The 8557-nt window shown below is 27.7% G+C and overlaps 1 long non-coding RNA gene across 1 annotated transcript; it reads right to left on the bottom strand.

Annotated features, from left to right (window-relative positions):
- Positions 1-2804: 2804 nt before the first annotated feature.
- LOC133035507 (uncharacterized) lies at positions 2805-3340 on the bottom strand. The gene is made up of 2 exons (XR_009686703.1): positions 3120-3340; positions 2805-3019 (listed from the first exon to the last, which is right to left on the bottom strand). It is a non-coding gene; the product is annotated as an uncharacterized LOC133035507 (long non-coding RNA).
- Between the last annotated feature and the right edge of the window lie 5217 nt (positions 3341-8557).

Raw genomic sequence — 8557 nt, 5'->3', positions numbered from 1 at the left:
TCAAAAATGCCAATTTTCCAATTCTAACCTTTTAAATGCCAAAACTAATTATTTAATAATTAAAATACATTATTAAATAATATTGTCATTTAATTTAATTATTAATTAGACATATAAAGTCTATTAATAAATAAATAAACCTAGAAAACTCTTTTCCTTACAATTTCACCCCTGAATAGTGAAAATTCATAAAATCAGACATAGTCTAACTTTAGAATTATAATTGATCAATCACGAATCAATTAATGAGTCTTATAAGCGTAATGTTCTCAACTAGAATGGGGACCATGGAGCTATATGCCGAGCTTCCAATAAGTGAACCAAATTTACCAAGTAAATTCCTACTTATTAATTCTTCGTTGAATCCACTCTTAGAACTTAGAATTGCACTCTCAGACTTATATAGAGCATATTGTATGTTTCACGATACCAATATACTATCTCATTTAACCATTGTTATAATCTTATTGTGATTTAAAGATCCTCTATATAGATGATTTACATCGAGATGGGATTTCTTTACCGTTCTCACCCCTCAATGTATTTTGCCCCTTAAAACACTTAGCTACTCGTAAATGGTGTTTAATGATCTAATAATTAGTCAGTTAAACAAGAGCTCATCCATTTACTTCTATTTGCTAAGCTCGAAGGGAATCATCACTTAACTTCTATACACCAGTAGAAGCTATAGATTCCATATTTATGTTCAGCACTCCCACTCAATCATACTATCATGTTCCCAAAATATACGTATCACCCTGACCCAAAAGTAGGCTTAACTAATAAATCAAAGAACATGAATAGCACTCCTGAGTTGAGCCCAAGCATATCAGGATTTAGATTCTTTTCAATCTTAAGATCAACTACTGATATTGACTTGGAAAGATATGTATAACGGTAAGTTTGTAATATCTTAACTTAGTTGCAATATCGGTCCGATCCAATGTATACTCCATACATTCGAAACTAGTATACTTTACTAATGTCTGGAAAGAACATAACACTTACTCCAAGTGTAAGTACACATCATCGCTGATTATCACATTAGTGTAAATCCAATAACACTGATGAAACAGGGACCAAAACTTTTGATTCATATGATCACAATCACATTCCACTGTGTTGACGATACTGTAATTGTGAATAAACATATAATCTGGATTTAACTGATTTTGTGTGTATGAATGTAATAAACATATTAAACATATTAAACCATTAGCATGTAAAATTCATGCAAACATCAATCACTTCAAATTTCTTATATTGATAACTAATCAGGATTGTAAAGAGTTTTATTTAGGGCATAAAACCTAACAAACTCCCACTTGCACTAATATAAAACAACCGTGCAAATAGGTCAATATGATGTCTTGATCTTTAGATCAAGTGTAGTATATTTGAATCCACCCAAACTTCTGGAAACAAGTTCATAAATACTCTTATGAAACATCCTTAACTATATGCTTTACTCATCTAGGGATACTTAAATCTTTACTGTTTTAAAAGTACATCTGAATTAACAGAGGACATATCTCTCATATTTTAAAATATGTAATTGAGATAATACAGTGTAGACTTTTCTTCAGTGATATAACTTTCTGGTATTTTCGAATAGACCAAGTTATAGTTCTTCTCTGGTAGAGCTTGAATTATTATACAATAATTCCTCCACCCCCAAAGTAAGCACCATCTCATATAAATCGAAATTAGATGGTGAGATACAAGGACAACTGATACACAGTTCCTTAATATCTGACATATAGATCACTTTCATAAATCCTTCTTGAATATCTTCTAATGTTCCCTATTTGATTACATCTCAGATAGCTCCCACTCAATAACAGATGTCTGGTTAAATAATACTTTTAACCTCTGATTGTTTAGAGAGTTACCTAGTTGTGACTTTTGTATTAGTCTGAAACTTTAAGTCAAGACTAAGTCATCAACATAGCAGACTAGTATTTGAAGTGAAAAATACATGCCAGAGATTAAGTAATCAAAATTAAGATACCATCAAATTTTATGAGGATTAAGAATTCTATGTTCAAGTCATTTGAATGGACTGAACTAGAGTTCTTTATCTTATTCTCATAATTCTGATAAGCTATACCTATCCATGTGAATGGTTAGATTTGCTTTTCAGTAGTGTTCTTAAGTACCTATCACAATTATCAACCTAATGAAGATGGGTATAGAACTTTAAAATTCTCCCACTCAATTAAGGTAGTGTGAAACTTTAACAAAGAACTTTCAAAGGTATCAAACTCTTACTTACAACAGTAAAAACGAAATGGAACATACAATCAAGATCAAGAATTTATATTGACAATAGCTGACTCATTATATTACTTCTATGTTTAAACAAGATATGTGTTTCATAGGGAATTGTGGAATAGACTCCACCCCTAAGTATATAGAGATTATGATTCACCCCTAAAGGTTGTAAAGATCATGATTCTCTAAGTGTGATAGAGTTTATGTGGAGTTGAATACTATCCAGAGTTCATTAGATATAAAAGATCGTTGAACTGCATAGTTTTCTTAACTTTTCTCCACCCCTATCAGATCATAAGATCCTTTTATTAAACAAATTCTTAATAATTGTATGAGAATGAACAATTATTGATAAACATAGAAATAATTTCTAGTGTTTATATAATATAACTCTATGAAGAGTTGTAAATATTATAGAATTTGTATCAATAATAAAAACACTTACACATACAAACATATAAATATAATGTGGTAATAATTGATGAAGATAGAATTAAATGAAGCTCAATCTCATAAATTGCAATAGGGAATTTCGAAAAAATAAACTTTATTAATAATAAAAAAATATTGCAACAATATGAGAGAAACAGGGATAAATATCCCTAACTAAAATTTGAAATCCAAATTGTCTTTAAACTAAAACAATTAATTCAAAAAATAAATTGAAGAGCTTCATCTTCATCTGGACGATTTCACCCTTGGTCCAGCTTGCTGATCCAACTCAATTGAGTTCAAGTAGCTTGGCCTATAAGAAGAAGAAAACAAATAAACAAAGTTAGTCCAGAATTATAAATCCAATTGGATAATAATTCACTAAAACTCTTAAAGTTTATGAAAGGAAATACCTTGTTTCTTTGCAAGAAGTTTAGGACATTGGGGTTTCCAATGGCCTTTTTCATTGCAGTGGAAACACTTTCCTTTAAGTGTAGCATCACCAGAAGGAGCAGTCTTTTTCATGACTTTTGTTCGCTTCTTGGTGTTCTTCCACTTCTTCTTCGATTTGGGCTTTGAAGCAGAGGCGACATTTGCTTCAGGTTTCATCGTCCCATTACCATTACCAGGATGAGGTTTACTCCCTTTCTTCTTGGGTCCTCCAATCAAATTTTCATAAGTTTGAAGGTCATTGACTAATTCATGAAAGTCAATTTCCTTCTTATTCATGACATAATTTGATGTGTATGGTAGAAATGCTGGAGTCGAGTACATTCAAGATAAGACTTACTTGAGTAGCACCGTCCATTTCGGCACCATGATCCCGGGCTTCTTGGAAATAGCGGACATGAGGAGAACATGATCACGCACGTTTTGATGAGGTTCCATCCGTGCGTTAATGTACTTCTTAGTCGCGTCAAAGCGTGATCGAAGTGATGCCTTACCGAATAGCTCATTTAACTTCGTCATAACTTCGCGGCCTTCTCAGTTTTAGAAAACCGAGTTTTGAGGGTGTCAACCATGCTAGAAAGCATAAAGTATAGAGCTTTGTCATTTGCCTTACGCCAACGCTCATACTTTTCTTTCACGGCTTTGGATGCATTATCCCCGAGCACTTCAGTGACGGCTCGGTTAAAACAAACAAGGCACTTTCTCCTATGAGAGCAATATTAATGTTCTCATTCCATTTATTAAAGTTAGATCCATTCGGCTTATTTTCAAATAACGGTGATAACATGGGATTCATTTTGACAAACAGGATACTACAAAATAATAGAAATCAACAAATAGAAATTAATAATGGTTTAACACACAAAATCAATTCAGAAATTATAAGCACATAGCAAGTAGGAATGATATGAGAAAATACTTAAAATTCAATCCTAAATAATTTCCAAGGTTTTCAACAAACTGATATCAGTGTCCCGTTTAGGCGAGAGTCAAAGCTACCATCCATTGAATAGAGTTGTCAGCTCATCTAAAATGTTAAACATTCTAGCAACCTTTTATTCGATCAAGATCAGAATCCAGCGTTGTCCCGTTTAGGCGAGAGTCAAGGCTATTCTATCTCATGAGCTTCTACCATTGTTTCGCAATTTGCAAGTCAAATATGGTCGCCACCATTAGGGTGATCTATACCATATAAAACACTTACAAACCACTTATCATGCGAGATTAAACGGTGCGAAATTGCTAATGAACGTTCCTCCATTAGGGAGGATTACTCACTAAAACAAACGCGGTGTAAAACCCACAATGGAGATCGAATATCTTAATAATAATAAAGCTCATTGTTTAAAATGTATTTTCTTATTATTCTAATAAATAAATCTCATTAAATTCTATTTAAGAATTAAAATTCAAAAATAAGAATTTAATATAATATTTATAAAATTATACTAGATGGTGATTGAAATAAAATTAATTATTTCCATCTTAGTAATAATCTTAAATATAAATATTAAGGAAATTAATTTAAGATGAATTAAATAAATAATTAACAACTTAAAAATTTCCTTTGAGAATATATTTATTGGGTTCGAAAATTAAGTATAAAAAAAATTATACAATTTTCGAAAATAATAAAAATAGAAAAGCAATACTTCAAGCAAAAATATCACCTATCTAGATATTCTTTTGACTAGTTAATTCAATTTCTAATATATATATTTTAAATTCACTTATTTTAAATTAATCTATTAAATGAAAAAATCATTGACTTGAGTTGGTCCAAGAATTAATTAAAATAAATAATTAATTTACAACTCAATCTATTTTTCAAAAAAAATTCGAAAATATTGCATAATTAAAATGCAATTTCGAAATTGATTAATAAAATAAAGAAAAATATATATTTTGAAAATTATTTAAATTTAAGTTGAAAAATTAAATTTCAACCTAAAAATAATTTTCGATTTAATTAAGTGTCATGAAAAATCAATAAATATTTAAGTATCATGATGAAAATCAACTTAGATATTTAGATTTTTCAAGTTAATTAAATATATTAAATTCAAGAAATAATAATTAAGTGTAGAGAAGCCTTAATTATTAATTTCTATTTAATACTAGGAAAAATATACTTAATAAAATTGTACCAAAATTAATTATTTAAATAATTAATTTCACAAAAGTATAATATTTTCCTATTTAAATATTAGAAATAATAAGTAGTCTAGAAATTACTATCTAGAAAATATCTTATTTGACTAAGTATCTTTTCAAAAATTTGAAAAATATCTAATTTAAGTTATATAGAAAAAATCTAAAACTTAAATAATTTCAAATCTAGATTTAATTAAATATCACAAATTAAGTTGTAACCACTTAATTTGAAGATATCTTTTGAAGTTAATATTTTAAAAAAATATCAACCAAAAAATATCTAAAATATTCCATTTTAAGTTAATATTTGAAAAGATATTAACTTAAAAAAAAATATCTTAAGAATCTTTAATAACTAATGCCTAAGATTCCTCAACTTGATTTAAAATTTAAATCAAATATTCAAATTTAAGTTTGTTAAGAAAAATCAGTTGATACAACTAATTTATAACTTAAATAGGAATATTTAATTAAATAAGTTCCGTAAAGAATCTTAGTTAGTTAAAATTCTATATTTAATTAAATACAAGAAAAATACAAATAGTTTATCTAGAAATAATATCTAAACTAAAAGTGTTTTTCTTAAAATTAACTTTAAAATATTAAAATGAAAATAAATTTTCATATATTTTAAAAGTTAATTATGTTGCTAATTCAATTTTATTAGGTCAAACTATTATAATTAACCTAGTACAGTTATTCAAATCAGGCAAATGGGCCTTCACAATTGGGGTAGTTCATGTGAGGGGGTGCTGGGTTCAGTATGTCGTACCCACTTCTATGGCACCCAACTCTCACACAAGGCCCAAAAGAGAGGAATTTAACCTTAAAATGAATAACTGTTATTAATTGAATAGGTCCAATAACTAAATCGACCTAAATAAAATCTATCATGGTGTGACATTTTATTTAGCAACAACCTATATGCATCTATATAATAAAATAAACATATAGGCTCACACAGGCACACTTTGGATGGATCCTATCATGTTGCTAGGTCATACACAGATGAAAGAAGATTGTAAAATTTACCTGTTACAAATTATTTACTTGACCAAGGGAGCCATCAGATCATTAGATCTGGCAAAAAGTAACCATGGCTATTTGCAATCAAGTAATAATAGGTTTTTAAAACTTACATACAAGCTAAAAAACACATACTCCTGCAACAAGGTTAGCTGGATAGTTGGAAGTAGGATTTATTTAATTTTAAATAAATAATTTCGAAAAATAAATAATTAAATAAAATATTTTAATTAATTTCAAAAAAAAATAAAAATAAATTAATTAATTTCGAAAAAAAATAAAAAAAATTTAAAATTTCGAAATTATTTTAAAAAAAATTTAAAATTAAACCTACTATTTGAAAAATTAGGTTTCAACCAACCTAAATATCATTTCAAAATTTGCTAACTACTTTTTAAAAATTAAATGTTATTTTAAAAATAAAAAATTAAATAAAAATTAGAAAAGATAAATAAAATATCTTTTCAGATTTTTAAATTTAATTTAAATAAATAAAATAACAAAATTTAAAAGTTAGCAAAATATCTTATATCTATTTAAAATTACATGATTATAAATATCTTATTTTAAATTTTAAATAAGGTCAAAATATCTAAAAAGATTTAAAAAATCTTAATAGATAAGATATTTTTAAAATATCTTAAAAGATAGGATATTTTTAAATATCTTAAAAGATAAGATATTTTTAAATATCTTAAAAGATATTATAAATATCTTAAAAGATATTTTAAATATCAAAAAATATCTGACCTTAAATTTAAAAAAATATAATCAAATTTAAAAATAAGATAGATTTTTAAGCAAAAAGATAAATACTAGTTCTATTCAAATTCAAATTACACTAATATCTTGAATTATATAAAAAAAAATTAAATTAATTCAAAATGATAATTAGAATTGAATTAGGAATAGAAATAGTATATATATAAAACCATACAAAAAATTGGAAGTTAATTCCATGAAAAGGTATGAAAAATTGAAGAAAATTGAAAAAAATCGAAACTGTACGGACAGCTGCGATCATGTGAAACTATCAAGACAAAATTTCCGATTTTGTCAAATCTTCAAAAAATCATAACTAATTCAAATAAAATCCAAATTGAGTTCTGTAAAAGGCTAACTTGCTTAATTTTTTCCATACTATCCAATAAAAATAATTCCAGAACCGAAATAACAATTATTTTTCACGAAAATTTCATAATCATCAATCAATCATCAAATAACACTCAATACAACATAATACCATCCAAAGAACATACAAACAATCGTTTTAAAGTCCAAATTACATGTAAGTAAATCAATTACCATGGCTCTGAGGCCAGTTGTTTGGAATTATTTTACCAGGATCTTAGATCTACTCACAAGTATGTTTATTAACACCCTAAATATGAACTTTCTAAAACGATAAAATAAACACATATAAAGTTAAGAAAACCTTACATTGATGCAGCGGAATAAATGTCTCCTTCCACTCAGATCTCTAACCCTTGATTCCTTTCTGTAGCAGAGTATAATCAAGATCTGAGCCCGAATCTCCTTCTTCTTCAAGCTTTGATCCTTCACAGTCTTCCAATCTATGATTGAGTTACTGCTTACTGTGTGTGGGCACTTACTCTTTCACTAGGGTCACGAAAAAGATGAAGGAAAAGAGGGAGAGAGGTTTCGGCCAAGGTAGAGAGTGAGGGAAGGCTCAGTTTTTCTGAAGAGAGAAATTTCTGTCAGAAAGCTAATGAAAGCATGTATTGTGAATGAGCCATCACTTTCTATTTATAGGCAACTTACTAGGTTTAGGTTTAGAATTATTTGGCATTAAAATAATGAAAATATTAATTTGAAAAAGCCTTATAAGTGGCCGGCCATAGGTGTTGTAATGGGCCCCACTTAATTTTGCAATTTTATCAAATTTTATCTCTATTTTCTCAAAAATGCCAATTTTCCAATTCTAACCTTTTAAATGCCAAAACTAATTATTTAATAATTAAAATACATTATTAAATAATATTGTCATTTAATTTAATTATTAATTAGACATATAAAGTCTATTAATAAATAAATAAACCTAGAAAACTCTTTTCCTTACAATTTCACCGAATAGTGAAAATTCATAAAATCAGACATAGTCTAACTTTAGAATTATAATTGATCAATCACGAATCAATTAATGAGTCTTATAAGCAGAATGTTCTCAACTAGAATGGGGACCATGGATCTATATGCTGAG

The sequence above is a fragment of the Cannabis sativa genome, chromosome 3 (genome assembly GCF_029168945.1).
Source record: "Cannabis sativa cultivar Pink pepper isolate KNU-18-1 chromosome 3, ASM2916894v1, whole genome shotgun sequence".
In the NCBI taxonomy this organism is placed as follows: Eukaryota; Viridiplantae; Streptophyta; class Magnoliopsida; order Rosales; family Cannabaceae; genus Cannabis; species Cannabis sativa.
This window is presented reverse-complemented; position numbering and strand designations above follow the sequence as displayed.